This window comes from Rhinoderma darwinii, chromosome 3 (genome assembly GCF_050947455.1).
Source record: "Rhinoderma darwinii isolate aRhiDar2 chromosome 3, aRhiDar2.hap1, whole genome shotgun sequence".
In the NCBI taxonomy this organism is placed as follows: Eukaryota; Metazoa; Chordata; class Amphibia; order Anura; family Rhinodermatidae; genus Rhinoderma; species Rhinoderma darwinii.
The window spans coordinates 219,714,518-219,729,182 of NC_134689.1; the positions used below are offsets into that span (position 1 = coordinate 219,714,518).

At 42.9% G+C, this 14,665-nt stretch overlaps 1 protein-coding gene across 4 annotated transcripts in view; it reads left to right on the plus strand.

Moving 5' to 3' along the window:
* Positions 1-382: 382 nt before the first annotated feature.
* SEPHS1 (selenophosphate synthetase 1) overlaps positions 383-14,665 on the plus strand; it is a 74,836-nt gene continuing 60,553 nt past the window's right edge. Inside the window, exon 1 of one of the 4 annotated variants that reach the window (XM_075857397.1) lies at positions 383-486. The gene's annotated coding sequence lies outside the window, so the exon portion shown is untranslated. The other 3 variants (XM_075857396.1, XM_075857400.1, XM_075857399.1) reach the window with 3 other exon arrangements.

Genomic DNA, 14,665 nt, shown 5'->3' on the forward strand with positions numbered 1-14,665 from the left:
ACAGACCAGCCCGGGGAGCAGGGACGTGTTGCCATGAAAGCACCAGGGGAGGCGAGCATAGTCTTTTTATTTTAAGGTGGAATAACGTTTTGTTTTTTTTCTTCTAGTTGCGACTTTTGCTGTGGAAATGCAGCTATTATGCAACAAAAACCGCAACATTTGTCATTTGTTGCTGACTTCCCTTCCCCATTGAATTCAATGAGGAAAATCTGCCATGAGAGCACAACCATTCCACAGCATAAACGGACATGATGAAGATTAAAAAGCCACACCGCAGTCCAGTTACCAAAAGTCTTTTCTGCTAATTTTTTACACACACGGTGGTTTATGGAGCCGTGCACCTCAGCCTAGAAGTGCAGTATTCAGTCACGTATAAGCTGACTGCTATAATAATAAAGTATAAGAGAGTGCATGTGTGCAAGGATCAGGAGGCGCAGTGCATTGTGGGTGTGCGGGAGCCTGCGGAGGGAGGCGGATGGAGAACCGGTAAGTAAGAGGGAGGGAGGAGGAGCGGAGGAATCACAGGGGAGGGCGCCCGCCACGGCCGCTTAAAGGGGAACCGTTAAGTAAAGAATATAGATCTGGTGAGTAGGGTCGTGTCACCCGGACACGTGATCCGTGTGTCCGGCGGTGAGCTATGGAGGGTGGGGAGCAGGCCGTGCCGCCTTAAGGGACGGAGGACTGGCAGCGGCGGGGTTAATGGGAGCCAAGTGCCGACATTTTCGCTCCCGCCAGCCTTTACCGTAGGCCTGGCAGACGGAACTAGGCTGTCCGGCCGACTTGGTGTCCCCCTGCGCCTTTAAGGCGGGTGGGGAGGAGGGAGCAGCCCGGGGCCTGGGGCCCAGAGCCATAACAAATGAATAGAGCGTTCACGATATTGTGTGCATCTCTGGTGTGTCCTGTGTCCCCCCGGCCTGCGGCATCTGTATGCCCAGTGGTGGCCTGCACACCTTGCTGCACCAAGACGGGACACCCCCCTATACATAGACATCAGTGTCATCCAGGCAGAACTGCTGGAGCCCCCTTTATCCATCTCCCCATCTATAGTAACCCTTGCAGTGCTGGCCTCCCATAGCTGCACAGTCCTATTGCGTTAACTAATCTGTTTTTATGGCCCCATTTTATTATTAATAATAATATTCAGCAGCTGCTTTCATGAACAGCTGTGACCCCTTTACCTGCATCATAAGGGTCAGTAAATGGCTGTATAATGCGCCACCTATTCCAATAGCGTTTTATGTCACGTTGTGTTTGATGAAAAGGTTACAACATTGGCCCCTTAAATCTCACATTAAATATGTTGTGGCGCAGTCACGTCAAAGCTGTCTATGTGCTTCATCTCGTGACCTCAGGTAACCTTACTGTTGGGGTTAATGTAAGGTCATGAGCAACTGGAGGAAATTCTCTTCCACTGCTGGTTTACTTTGCGGTTGTACAAAATTGTTTCATAACTATTGACCTTTTTCTATGTTGGTCTGGTGTGATCGACATTTCACCAGGTTTTGGAGATCAAAATTGGTAAATGTAGTAAAATAACACTAGATCTAAAGTGTTTACTTTGCAATTGACTACACTCTATTGTTCCCTGTTATCAGTCCTTGCAGCCTAGTCAGAGGCTGACCGTAGTGTTCTTAAATGAAATGTCCAGATAAATGTTTGCCTACGCGTCTTTAACATCTCGGGATGTGATTACCTCCAGAAACGTTTACATATTGGTGGGAATGAAATTCAGTTCATTTTATTACTTGTCGCTGCTTTATTTCAGTGGAACTTGACAAATTGGTGGAGTACCACCTTTGGAACTACTGTTACGTATTGGGGAGTTGCATTCTAAGCAATTCTCTATTCTATTTCAATCTCAAGAATGTAGCTCTCTGCCCCATTAGCCAATTTACACCCATTGGTAAAGCATCTGCAGAGCAATGAATTCCCAGAGACTGCTCTACTACATCTGTAGTGTGACGATGGCCGTCATGAAAGCTCCCCCATGTACAGAATATGGGCAGCCACTCTCCACTGCTTATAAAAGGAGCCGTTTTTTGGTGATAGAAGTAAAGTAAGGAATGCTTGTAGTGCAATCCCCTAATTTCTTACAAGCGTTCATGCTGTCCTAGCTATGGCGATCATGTGACAGATAAGAAGCTCCTGAGAAGATTTCTAATTGATGTTTTATTATAAACTGGACAGTGTAGACTTCTTCACTAGTGGACTAACAAGTCTGGAGGGCGGGCCTGTCCACACAGTTCACTTTACTGTGTAAGCTGTCAATCACTCTATAAGGGGCAGCATGAATGCCATGATAGGTCCACTTTAAAGTTGCTCCAAGGTTGGGGCTTCACTTTAAAGGGGATTCTGTTAATGTACCAGTGATCTACCCTATTTGATCGGTGCTCTTTCCTATTGTGGTCATTTGTAACATGGCAGCGTAGCTTTGTGATAAATGTCACTTGTTTGTTAGGGCCGCAGTGACATTGGGCCGTCACTGAAGAGTTATGAGTCTTTCTGCAGACCTGGCAGAGTGCAGATGCAGGTACCCGTGTATTGTAGCTGGTGCACACAAAGCCTGGCACTCGCACACGTTAAAGGCCTGCCTTTGCTGCATTAAAGGCACGGGCTGAAATTTTAAGGTGCTCCTGATTCTATCCACTCATGAGCGGTGTTTCATGGCAGCATATACCCTCCTCTCCTTTCTTTCCGTCTCTTAATAATGCATTTGAACGCTTTTTACCAAATCTGTTCCTAATTGTATGAGATGGGGAGGGTCTGAGCTGGCATAGTTATCCTGTCAGCGTATGTGGCTTCAAATGTTTTGCAGTACTTCATGTAAAGACCCTCTCTATTGTACATGTACATCTCCTGTTTTTACGTTAAATTTCTGGTAAATCCAGAGCCTGTTACTTGAATAGCCTGTACCCACGTCAGCATTCCAGCCCTCACTTTGTAAGGTATTCAGGTATTGCAGGAAATGGAAGTCATCGCATTCTAGAAAACTTACCTTGTACTCCACTAAATGTTTTGCATCGTATTATTTTATTTTTTTCGGATCACGAGGCGAGAGGATCAAAGAGATTCATTTTGGCACTTTATATATTTTTTATTTTGATGGCGTTTTGTGTGGGATAAAAATTGTTAATTTTATAGTATGGGTCTTTACGAACTTTACTGTAACAAGTGTGTGTGTGTGTGTGGTCTTTGTGTTTGTTTGTTTGTTTCACACGTTTTTCCAAAATAATGAAGATTAGTGTTACCGGTAATTGGTTTCTTGTAATCCTTCATAACCGCACCAAGGAGAGATTGGCCCTACTAGGAAAAGGAAGCAGGCAAAATGTTTAAAAGACCCCCTCCCCTCCAGTGACTTCCAAATAACTACACCAGGAGGAAAGCAAAAAAAACAATCCCATTAAAGAGGCTCTGTCACCACATTATAAGTGCCCTATCTCCTACATAGTCTGATCGGCGCTGTAATGTAGAGAACAGTGGTTATTTGGAAAAACGATCATTTTTGAGCAAGTTATGAGCAATTTTAGATTTATGCTAATTAGTTTCTGTATGACACTGATTGGTCAGCGTCATACACTTCTCTCCACAACGCCCACTTGGTAAAAAGTAAAAACATGCTTTCTATTAAGAAACTCATTAGCATAAATCTAAAATTGTTCATAACTTGCTCAAAAATGATCGTTTTTCCAAATAACCACTGTTCTCTACATTACAGCGCCGATCAGATTATGTAGGAGATGGGGCACTTCTAATCTGGTGACAGAGCCTCTTTAAATAATAAGGGAGGGGAATGTAAACGTGCTGATATGGAGAATAACTGAAAACCGGATGACTGGTAAAACAATCTTTAATTTTCCACATTCATCCTCCATACAAGTACCGAGAAGATATACCAGATAACAATTTAAGGTGGGACAATGGCCTGGAGTACTTTTTTCTTGTAAAGGAAATCCAGCCTGTAATGTTTAACAAATGTGTTAGAGGAAGACTAGGTGGTGACTCTACAGATCTGATCTATGGATACACAAGACTTTTCTGCCCAAAAAACTGAAACTGCTCTTGTAGGATGAGCTATTAGAGCTGTCGTGCTTCTACCCTATTGAGAGTATAGGTTTCAGTAATCCTTATCCACCTAGAAATGGAAGACCTAAAGCGTTATCCAGTTGCTTAAAATGTATGGCCTATCCTCAAAATAGGCCAGCAATAGCTGATGGGTCGGGGTCCGAATCACGGGATCCCCCCGATCAGCTGTTTTAAAGGCTGTGCTCGTACGAGTGCTGCACCCCCTTCAAAACAGCTGATTGGCGGGACTCGGACCCCGACCCATCAGCTAATGATGGCCTATTTTGAGGATAGGCCATAAATTTTTAGCTACTGGATAACTCCTTTTAAAGGCTTTATGTGTTTGAATTTTCCCATGAACTGCAGTAGAATTTGTAACTTGTAGCAGGTAAAAAAAATCTTGTTTTTCATTAGTTTGGTTCTGACAGAAAAAGGGTTCTATGATGTCCTTAGAAAATTGAAAATCGGAGACCACTTTTGGTAGAAAAACTGGGTAACAAAAATAATCCTATCCTCCAGAATTCTACTGTAGGGTTTCTGTACAGAATGCGCTTCTCACTGATTCTCATAGCCAGCAAGAAGGATCTTTTCCAGGTCAGAGTTCTGAGATCTTCTAGATCTAGGGGTTCAAAAGTTGTTTTGTTAGGCCTTCTAGAACCAGATTTAGATCCCAGGGGGGAAATAGATTTTTAATATTCGGTCTTAACCTAGAATCTGCTCTCATAAACAGTCTAATCCATCTATGGTTTGCTAAATCAGAATCACAAAAGGTACTTAATGCTGAAATCTACACTTTCAAGGTATAAGGGTTTTAGCCCTTTGGTTACACCCTGTTGTAAAAAATCTAGAATTTTAGCTAACTGGAAGGACCAGACCTGAGGACCAGTCCTACTCCTGGAGGAGTGTCAGAAAAATAATTTTTCCCAAAATCTTCCGACTTCCCCCCTTTTTTTTTTTTTTTTTCTTTTAGCAAATAAATCTAATTGCAGTAGACCCCATCTTTTTGCTAGCAAGTGAAAAATGAGTACTACTTCCTGCTTAGAAAGTTGTTCCCCCTTCCTTCTTAAATGAATCGTGTTGGGGATACTACCAGAGACTCTGCCCAGCTGAAAATTTCTACTGTCCAGATTTTGAAGTTCTCAGTGTCTTGTACCGCCTTAGTGGCAGGTGAAGACTACTGTAGTCCTGTCTGAAAGAATCTTCACGTGACATGGTTTGATGAATTGTTTTCCACCAAGAAGTTCCCGTTTGACTACATTTTGTAGTTGGAGTAGACATTCTGTCCCTGTCTGACCATTTGCCTTGTAGGTCAAGATGAAGAGCCCGGGCGCCCCAACCCATACCATTTGTGTTGGTCGTAATTACTTCTACTGGAGACTGCACCCGAAGGACCCCCCCCCCCTTTTTTTTTTTTTTTTAAGATTTCCTTTCTAGAGAATTTTTTTTTTACTAATCAGTATGTTCACACGCAAACTCAAAAACGTCTGAAAATACGGAGCTGGTTTCAAGGGAAAACCGCTCCTGTTTTTCAGAAGTTTTTTAAGCCACTCGCGTTTTTTACGGCTGTTTTCAATAGTCTATCCAAATCGGCTCCAAGAAGTGACCTGTACTTTTACGCGGCCGTGCAAAAAAATGGCCTGTCGGCACAGAACGCATTTTTTCCCATTGAAATCAATGGGCAGATGTTTGGAGGCGTTCTGCTTCCGATTTTTCGGGCGTTTACGGCCTGAAAAACCGTCAAACAGGCCGTGTGAACATACCCTTAGGGAGATGGATATTTTTCTGTCTAGATCTAGAGCTTATTTTGTTCGGAGAAGAAAGAATCACCCTTTGGTGAGGCCTTGAATGAGCCTGGCTCCAGAAGACTGCTGGAATGCAGACAGTCATCACTCTAGAAGGACAAGTCTTCCCTGATGGAACAAATATTTTCCTTTTCTGAAAAAATAAGATTTTCTGAGTAATAGATATTATCTTTTCTGGAAGTAGAAGGGATGGGCAGAGTGTAGAAGGATCCCTAAGAAGTTCTTTAGTGTGGATAAGTTTAAAACTGATTTCTTATGTATGATCCAACCAAGATGTTCTAAAAGAGTACAGGTTTATTTTATGTGATTCTGAAGAGTTGGAGTCTAGTCCCCTCTTAGTAGCAGATAGTCTAAATATAAAATGATATTGATGTTGGCTTTTCTAAAAGACACTTTCTGCCATTATTTTGAAATCTGCTATTTTGTATTTTAAAAAAAATCCAAAGGCAGGGCAGTAAACTGAAAATGCACGATTTGATTTTCTCAAGGCAAACCTGAGAAACTTCTGGTATATCGGATGATTTGGAAGATGATGGTAATCATCTTGGAGCGCCAAAGTTGCCATGACTGTATGCTTCTTCATTAGAGGTGCTGTTGACCTGATGGCTTCCATCTTCAAGTTGCGGTACTTTTTATAAATTTGGTTTAGGAATTTCAAGTTTTATTATTGTCCTGAAAGTTCTGTTTGCTCTTTTCACTAGAAAGAGACGAGAGTAATGTCCTGTGCCTTTCTTCTAAGGCTGGGTTCACATGAGCATGTTACGTCCGTAAAGGACGGAACGTATTTCGTCCGCAAGTCCCGGACCGAACACACTGCAGGGAGCCGGGCTCCTAGCATCATAGTTATGTACGACGCTAGGAGTCCCTGCCTCTCCGTGGAACTACTGTCCCGTACTGAAAACATGATTACAGTACGGGACAGTTGTCCCGCAGCGAGGCAGGGACTCCCAGCGTCGTACATAACTATGATTCTAGGAGCCCGGCTCCCTGCAGTGTGTTCGGTCCGGTACTTGCGGCCGAAATACGTTCCGTCCTTTACGGACGTAACATGCTCGTGTGAACCCAGCCTAAAGGTACCGGTATTACTAGAAACATGTCCAGCATCTTTAAGATAGTCTTTTTTTTAATTTTATTTTTTTTATTTCCTTTTGATGGTTGTGCGGTAAGAACGAATCTGTGAAGGATAGGAGTCAAACACAGTTCACACGTCAGGGAAATATGGCTGTGTGATGGCAGTTTTTTTTTTTTAACGGCCATCACACGGCTGTTTTCAGAACAATGTAGTTCTATGGCTGTATTCACATGGCTGTTTTCTCACGGCCATGTCCTAGTTTTGGCTGTTTTCACAGCCCGACTGCCCCATAGATTTCAATGGATCCGTTTTTAACGGACGTTTTTCAGGAATCAATTCTTGTGACAGCTGTTAAAAACTGATCCCGGCCCTCACAAAAGGACTCCCCAGGCACAGCGCTACTTCATGCGCTGAGACCTTGACGTTACTGTCCATATATATAGACAATGATGTCAGGGCTTTCAACTATTCAGTCTTGGCCAGAGTATCGCCAGAGACTCCTATCTTGGGAAAGCCCTTGATGTCACTGTCCATATATGAACATTGATGTTGGGGGCTTTAAAATGCTGGAATCCCCAGCCAGAGCGTCGGCAACGAGCGAGGTCCCTTTACGTCACTGTCCATATATGGACAGGGACGTAAGGAACTTCCCTGGGCTCCGCAGCGCTGTGCCCATGGAGTCCTTTTGTGAGGGCCAGGATCAGTTTTTAACGGCTGTCACAAGAATTGATTCCATAAAAACGTCCGTTAAAAACTGATCCATTGAGTTCTATGAGGTATGTCGGGCCATGAAAACGGCCAAAAATAGGATATGTCCCATTATTTTTGACGGCCAGTATGTGAATGCAGCCATAAAACTACATTGTTCTAAAAAAGGCTGTGTCATGGCTGTTAAAAAAAACAACGGCCATCACACGGTAATTTTTCCCTGTCGTGAATGTAGTCTTAGCCTGCCTCCTACAGTACTGTGCAAAAGTTTTAGGCAGTTGTGGAAAAATATTGCATAGTAAGAATGCTTTCAAAAATAGAAGTGTTAATAGTTGTTGGGGTTTTTCTTTTTTTAGCAATTTGTATTTTGTTAAAGTGAATGAACAAAAGATAAATCTAATTCAAATCGATATGTGGTGTAACCACACTGCTTCAAAAAGGCATCAGTTTTCCTAGGTACACTTGCACAGTCATGGATTCTGTAGGATTATATTCAGGTGTATGATTAACCAATTATACCACACAGGTGATTAGGGTTGCACGATGCATCGAAACTTCGATAATGTTTCGATACCGTGCACCCTCAAACGGTTCAATACCCTTACAGCTAAGTATAGTAATACATGAATGTAGTTAGAGCGGGGCTGCGGCTGTGTAATACAGACATTGCCCTGCTTCTGAGACCTGTGCGTGCGCGGTCAGCATGATGTGATGTGACCAGCGCTGCACTAATGATTGCTGGCACTGAAGGCAGAACATGGCGGGCGCATGGCAAAACCGTTCTGTCTTCAGTGCCTGCGCCGCCGCTCATTAGTGCAACGCCAGCCGCATCACCTGATGCTGACCGCGCTTGCGCACATATTGTCAGGAGAGAGGCAATGACTGTATTGCACAAACGCAGCCCTGCTCGAACGGTGGACATCAGAGATCTCCGCTGCTATTCCCCTGAATGCTGCGGTCAAAGCTAACTGCAGCACTCCAGGGGTAAATAAGAAGGGGGGATGCCCTTTGGATTGCATCACAGGGAATCCCTGTGATGTGATCGAGGGACATACCATATATGGGCAGACAGCCCAGGGTCCATTGAAGGACCCCAGGGATGTCTGAACATATTTCCTGTTGTTAGGGCATACCCAAGAATGCCCTATCAGTGCACAGGCTAATGTACTGGCATATAGATATATGCCAGTATATTAAAGTTTAAAAATAAAGTTAAAAAAAAAGTTTGGTTAAATAAACAGTTTTTTTTTAATTTTTTAATTTTTTTTTTACAATAAACATTAAAATAAGTCTCAAAGAAAATACACACGTTCAGTATCAACCCGACCTTAATAACAGACATTTTATAGCGTCATTTATGTTTACGCTGTTATAAAATAAACTGCTTTCTTTCACTTATTAATGTGAGGTATTATGAATTTTGAACCTCCATGTGCCTCACATAAGAAAATGGAAGAACTTTTTTTTCTTATTGGCAAAGTATCATTTTGTATTGATTATCACAATATTACACAGAGTATCAGTATAGAAGTCCAAATTCTGGTATCGTGACAACCCTACAGGTGATAATGATCATTGTTTTCATATTTAGATTGAAACAGTCATTAATTGTAACACACAGCTGTATAGGAGGCTTAAAACTGGGTGAGCAACAGACAAACTCTGCTACAAAGGTAAGGTTGTGGAAGACCATTTCATGTCACAGGTCCACCATGGCAAGACTGAGCACAGCAACAAGACACAAGGTAGTTATTCTGCATCAGCAAGGCCCCTCCCAGGCAAATCCATCATGCCATACCATCAGGGAGGCGTCTGGCTCTAAATTTATTCTGCAGCAGGACAACGACCCCAAACAGACAGCCAATGTCATTAAGAACTATCTTCAGTGTAAAGAAGAACAAAGAGCCCTGAAAGTGATGATATGGCCCCCAGAGAGCCCTAAACTCAACATCATTGAGTCTGTCTGGGATTGCATGAAGAAACAGAAGGATTTGAGGAAGCCCACATCCACAGAAGATCTGTGATTAGTTCTCTAAGGGCTCGTCCACACGTAACGGAATTGCCGCGTTTTTTTCTGGCCAGAAAAAACGCAGCAGAATACAGTAGTAGCACAGTGGATGAGATTTAACAAAGCTAGATTTCAGTGCTGAAATTGACCTGCGGTGCGTATTTTTTGTACCGCAGCATGTCAATTCCTGCTACGGAAAGTTTGCAGAATTGCAGTAAAAACCGCAGGAAATGGTGCGTTTTTGCCGCAACGGAAAGCCTTTGACTTTCAACGGAATTGCTGCAGAAATTTTCTGCAGCAATTCCATTGTGTGTGGACAAGCCATAAGATGTTTGGAACAACCTTTCTGCCACGTTCCTTCAAAAACTGTGGAAGTGTACCTAGAAGATTGATGCTATTTTGAAGGCAAATGGTGGTCACACCAAATATTGATCTGATTTAGATTTTTAGTCTTTTCACTTTGTATTTTTGTTAACTGCTAAAAAAAAAACTACTATTAACACTTCTATTTTTGAAAGCATTCTTTGCTGCATTTTTCCACAACTGCTTAAAACGTTTGCAGAGTACTGTATCTTTATGGCCTCATTTTTTTGTTTTTATTCTGCTGATTTTTTTCCCCTTCCCACTTTTTGAAGTAAGATCATCCTCCAATCTTATGATTATGAGAGGCCTTTTCAAAGATCTAATCTGATGCTGGTGCAAAAATTTTTTTCTTCAGAAGGGATCGAGCAAATCTTAGACTTGGAGATAATACCTGCAGACCATGATTTTAACCATAATGCCCTTCTGGCCATGTTAGAAAAGGCTGCAGCTTTTGCAGCTGTCTTTTATTGTCTCTGCTGAAGTATCCGCTAAAAATCCTTTTGCTTTTTGGAGGAATAGATGGAAGAATTTGTTCTCTAGGGGTACAATCTTTAAGGTGAGATTTTAATTGACGCCCAAAAATGCATGGATTTAGCCACATATGTTGTGGCTAAGTTAATTTTCAAGGCTTCTGCTGATTCCCGGGTTCCGCTTTCCTTTCCATAGGATCTTTACGCTGCACGGAATCCTCAAAAGAAAGAGGAGTAGTTTTAACTATTTTGGCTAAATGTACGTATGTTTTAGGGATCTCTTCCCAAACTTCATTCTTTTCATCAAAAGGAAATCAATTGTTTTATTTTATTTCTCTACGCAAAGTAAGATGTCTGTCAGGATTTTTCTTTTTGCAGTTTTGTGCATAGGAAGCACTTTTTCCTTGTATCTAAGGGTATGTTCACACGAGGGCGTCCGTAACGGCTGAAATTACGGGGATGTTTCAGCCTGAAAACATCCCCGTAATTTCAGCCGTAACGGCATGTGCAGGCGCTTGAACGCCGCGTCAATTACGGGCGTAATTAGCGCTGCTATTCATTGGAGTCAATGAATAACGGCTCTAATTACGGCCAAAGAAGTGACAGGTCACTTCTTTGACGCGGGCGTCTATTTACGCGCCGTCTTTTGACAGCGGCGCGTAAATTACGCCTCGTGTGAACAGACAAACGTCTGCCCATTGCTTTCAATGGGCAGATGTTTGTCAGCGCTATTGAGGCGCTATTTTCGGACATAATTCGGGGCAAAAACGCCCAAATTACGTCCGTAAATAGGCCGTGTGAACATACCCTAAGGGTATGTTCGCGCTGTGTTTTTTTGCAGGCAGAAAATTCTGCCTCAAAATTTCGTCTGGAATTTTGAGGCAGATTTTGATGTGCCTGCACGCCGTTTGCTGCAGCGCTTTTCAACCGCGGCCATTGAGCGGCGCGGGAAAAAAAGCGTGATATGCGCTTTCTCTGCCTCCCATTGATGTCACTGGGAGGTCAGAGACGTAAACGCCCGAAGATAGGGCATGTCGCATCTTTTTCCACACGAGACGGTTTTTCTGCACGCGGGGAAAAAAACGCATCCACCTCGCATTGAAATCAATGGGAAGCATTTTCAACCGTTTTTTGGCGCGGTTTCCGTGTCCAAAAACATGTCCGAAAACTCTGTGTGAACTGGCCCTAAGCCTAAACCATCTCCTCTTGTTTTGTTTTTTGTTCTTTAACAATATTTGTAGCATTTCTTATTGCCTTCCATAACTAGTCCGTATCCTCAGAGAAGTAGTCTTTCTTATCTGCTTCATCCACCCCTGATGATGTTTCACCTGTTGCCACCTCTTCTAGACGACAGACTCCCTCGCTGGACATGGAATCTGAAATAACTTGCAAATTTGAAGAAAAAAAAAATGAAGACCGAGGTTTAATAGCAGCAGGAGTCTGGAAGACATTTGGATCCCTTGTCTAATAATGGACCTAATGTCTTCCATAAGGGATTATATTTCTTCATTTTTAGAATGTTAGACGTACAAGATTGGTGAAAAAATTATGGTGTTTAGTTGTTGTTTTTTTTTTTTTTAAACATATTTTTATTGAATTTTTTCACCACCCAAAAAAAACACAAATCATACAGTAATGCATTGCCATAATAATAAACATTACAAAAAATGTATAAATGAACATGTGATAGTGAATGCTTCCCAGCAAACTAGGTTTGATCTTGGAAGTTATTCCCCATGGGCCATCAGCCCTCCTTCATCTCCTCTATCTCCTCTATCCTTCCCTTCCTTTAACCCCACCTGTCGGGTATTCCTGTAAACATTGTTACATAACTTTGCATATCTGCCTAACTTACATAACTAAACAATACACAGAACAAATAAGAAATTGGAGCATACATAACAATTGGAGCTTCGTGAAGCAGTTCACCAACTCAGGCAGCTAGTCCGCAAGACTAAAGAAATCCCAGTGGATATATATGCTTTACTCCCGTGATATTTTCAGTGCCCCTAAAGTGCCCTTAAGATCTTCAATCAAGTACCATGACGTTCCCGTAAACGGATCTATGATGTCCCTTCGTTCTTCACTGGTGAAATATTTTGTGAGGAAAAGCTTCCATTTCTCAAAGAATTTTTTGCTCTGCGTGTCTTTATTCTGTAATATACCAATGCGGTCTAGATAAAACAGTTTCCTCAACCCCTGAACCACCATGTTCTGAGTCGGTACTTCAGCTACCAGCCAGTTTTGGAGTATGCACCTCTTTGCCACTATCAGTGTGGCATGGGCCATGGGAGCTAAATGTGTCGTTTCTGTCTCTTCTAATTCTCCATCATGTTGTATATGGAATAAGACCTCCATTGGCCCTAAATTCCCATGGAACCTGCCCACCTGCTGCAATAAGGATGTTATCTCCCCCCAGAATGGCTGAATATGTGCACACGCCCAAAGGCCATGATACATGTCTGTCTTTGAGATATTACATCTAGGGCATGACGTTTTCCTATCTGGTTGTGAGGCGGAGGGGGCCAGGGTAAATGCATATATTGCTTGGTGAATGATCTTCAGATGAGTTTCCCTCCAGTTTTCGTTGTGCACGTGTGCCCTGAAATCCACCAGCCCTTTTTCAATATGCTTTTCAATGCCTGGTAAATTAAACAGTTTTTCCCATCTCCCAAAGGCCTGCCCCGGGGACATCTTCACTAGTGTTGGTCTGAGTGTACTATATAATTGGGAAATGGAGTGTCTGTGATTGTCCGCGAACCATGAATCAAACAGGTTGGGGGGGACCTCATCCGCTACATCCGCTAGTTTAGTTTTACAGTGATTAACTATTTGTAAGTACTGTAAGTGCTGATGCCGAACAAAAACATATTTATTCTGGAGCTCCTGCAAGGTTAACCACCTCTTATCCTGCGCGTGGAACATATCCCCCAGAGTCGCTACCCCTTTCTCCCTCCATTCTGACATTAGTTTGTTAGATCTTCCTGCTGCAAACTCTGGGTGCTGCCATAAGGGCATATGTTTTGAAATGCGATAAGAGAGGTTATAGTGTTTGCGCAATACCTTCCAGGCAATGATGGTATCTCGTAACAGAGATGATTTCTTGACGATCTTTGGGAGACAAGTGAACGTTGTGTGTACCAGAGCCATGAGATCCCAAGGTTTTGCTAGCTGTCTCTCCAGTCTAGTATTGGAGTGGAACTCTGTGTTGTGTTTCCAATCTAGCAGATGTCTACTCAAGCAGGCCAGGTTATAACCCCGAATGTTAGGGAAATTGACCCCTCCTTCCGCCTTCCTCATCATGAGTTTCGTGAGCGCTATTCTTGGTTTCTTCCCCCCCCATATGAATTTGGTAAATGATGAGTTGAGTGTATTGATATCTGAGTGCTTGACCAGAAGTGGGATAGTCTGGAGCGGGTAGAGTAATTTCGCAAATCCTGACATTTTGACCAAACAGCTCCTTCCCATCAGTGATAGAGGTAGACTGTGCCATCTCAGAAGATCTGCTTGGATATCTTGTATAAGGGGGGGATAATTTAGATCATACAGCGAGTTGGGTGCCCGACCCACTTTAATACCCAGATAAGTAATGTTTGACTTAGCCATCTCAACATCCAGGGAGGCTAGGGACCGCCTATATGTTGGGTCCTGCGTTCCCAAATCTAATAACTGGCATTTTAACGTGTTAACTTTGTACCCTGAGTAGCTCCCAAAGTCGTTCAATGCCTGGAAGATACGCGGAACATCTTTAAGGGGGTCTGCGAGAAATAACAAGATGTCATCTGCAAACAACGTTTCCTTGACCTCCATCTCCCCCACCCTTATGCCCGTATATAAATTGGATGACGCCAGATAACGTGCCAGCGGCTCCAAAGCCAGATTGAACAGCAGTGGCGATAGCGGGCACCCCTGTCTTGTACCTTTACATAGACGGAATGGTTTAGACAGAAAGCCTGGTGTGGAGATTCTAGCCTTAGGGTCTTTGTATATGTGGTGTAATAATATCCTGAATGCCCCCGTTATTTCCATCTTATCCAGGACAGCATCCAACCAATTCCAACGGACATTGTCAAAAGCTTTCTCCGCGTCAAGTAAAAGTAAAGCCGAATGTTCCCCCGGAAATGGGTTATGCTGTACTCTATCTAGCACTGCCAGAACCGTCCTGATGTTGGTGACCGCC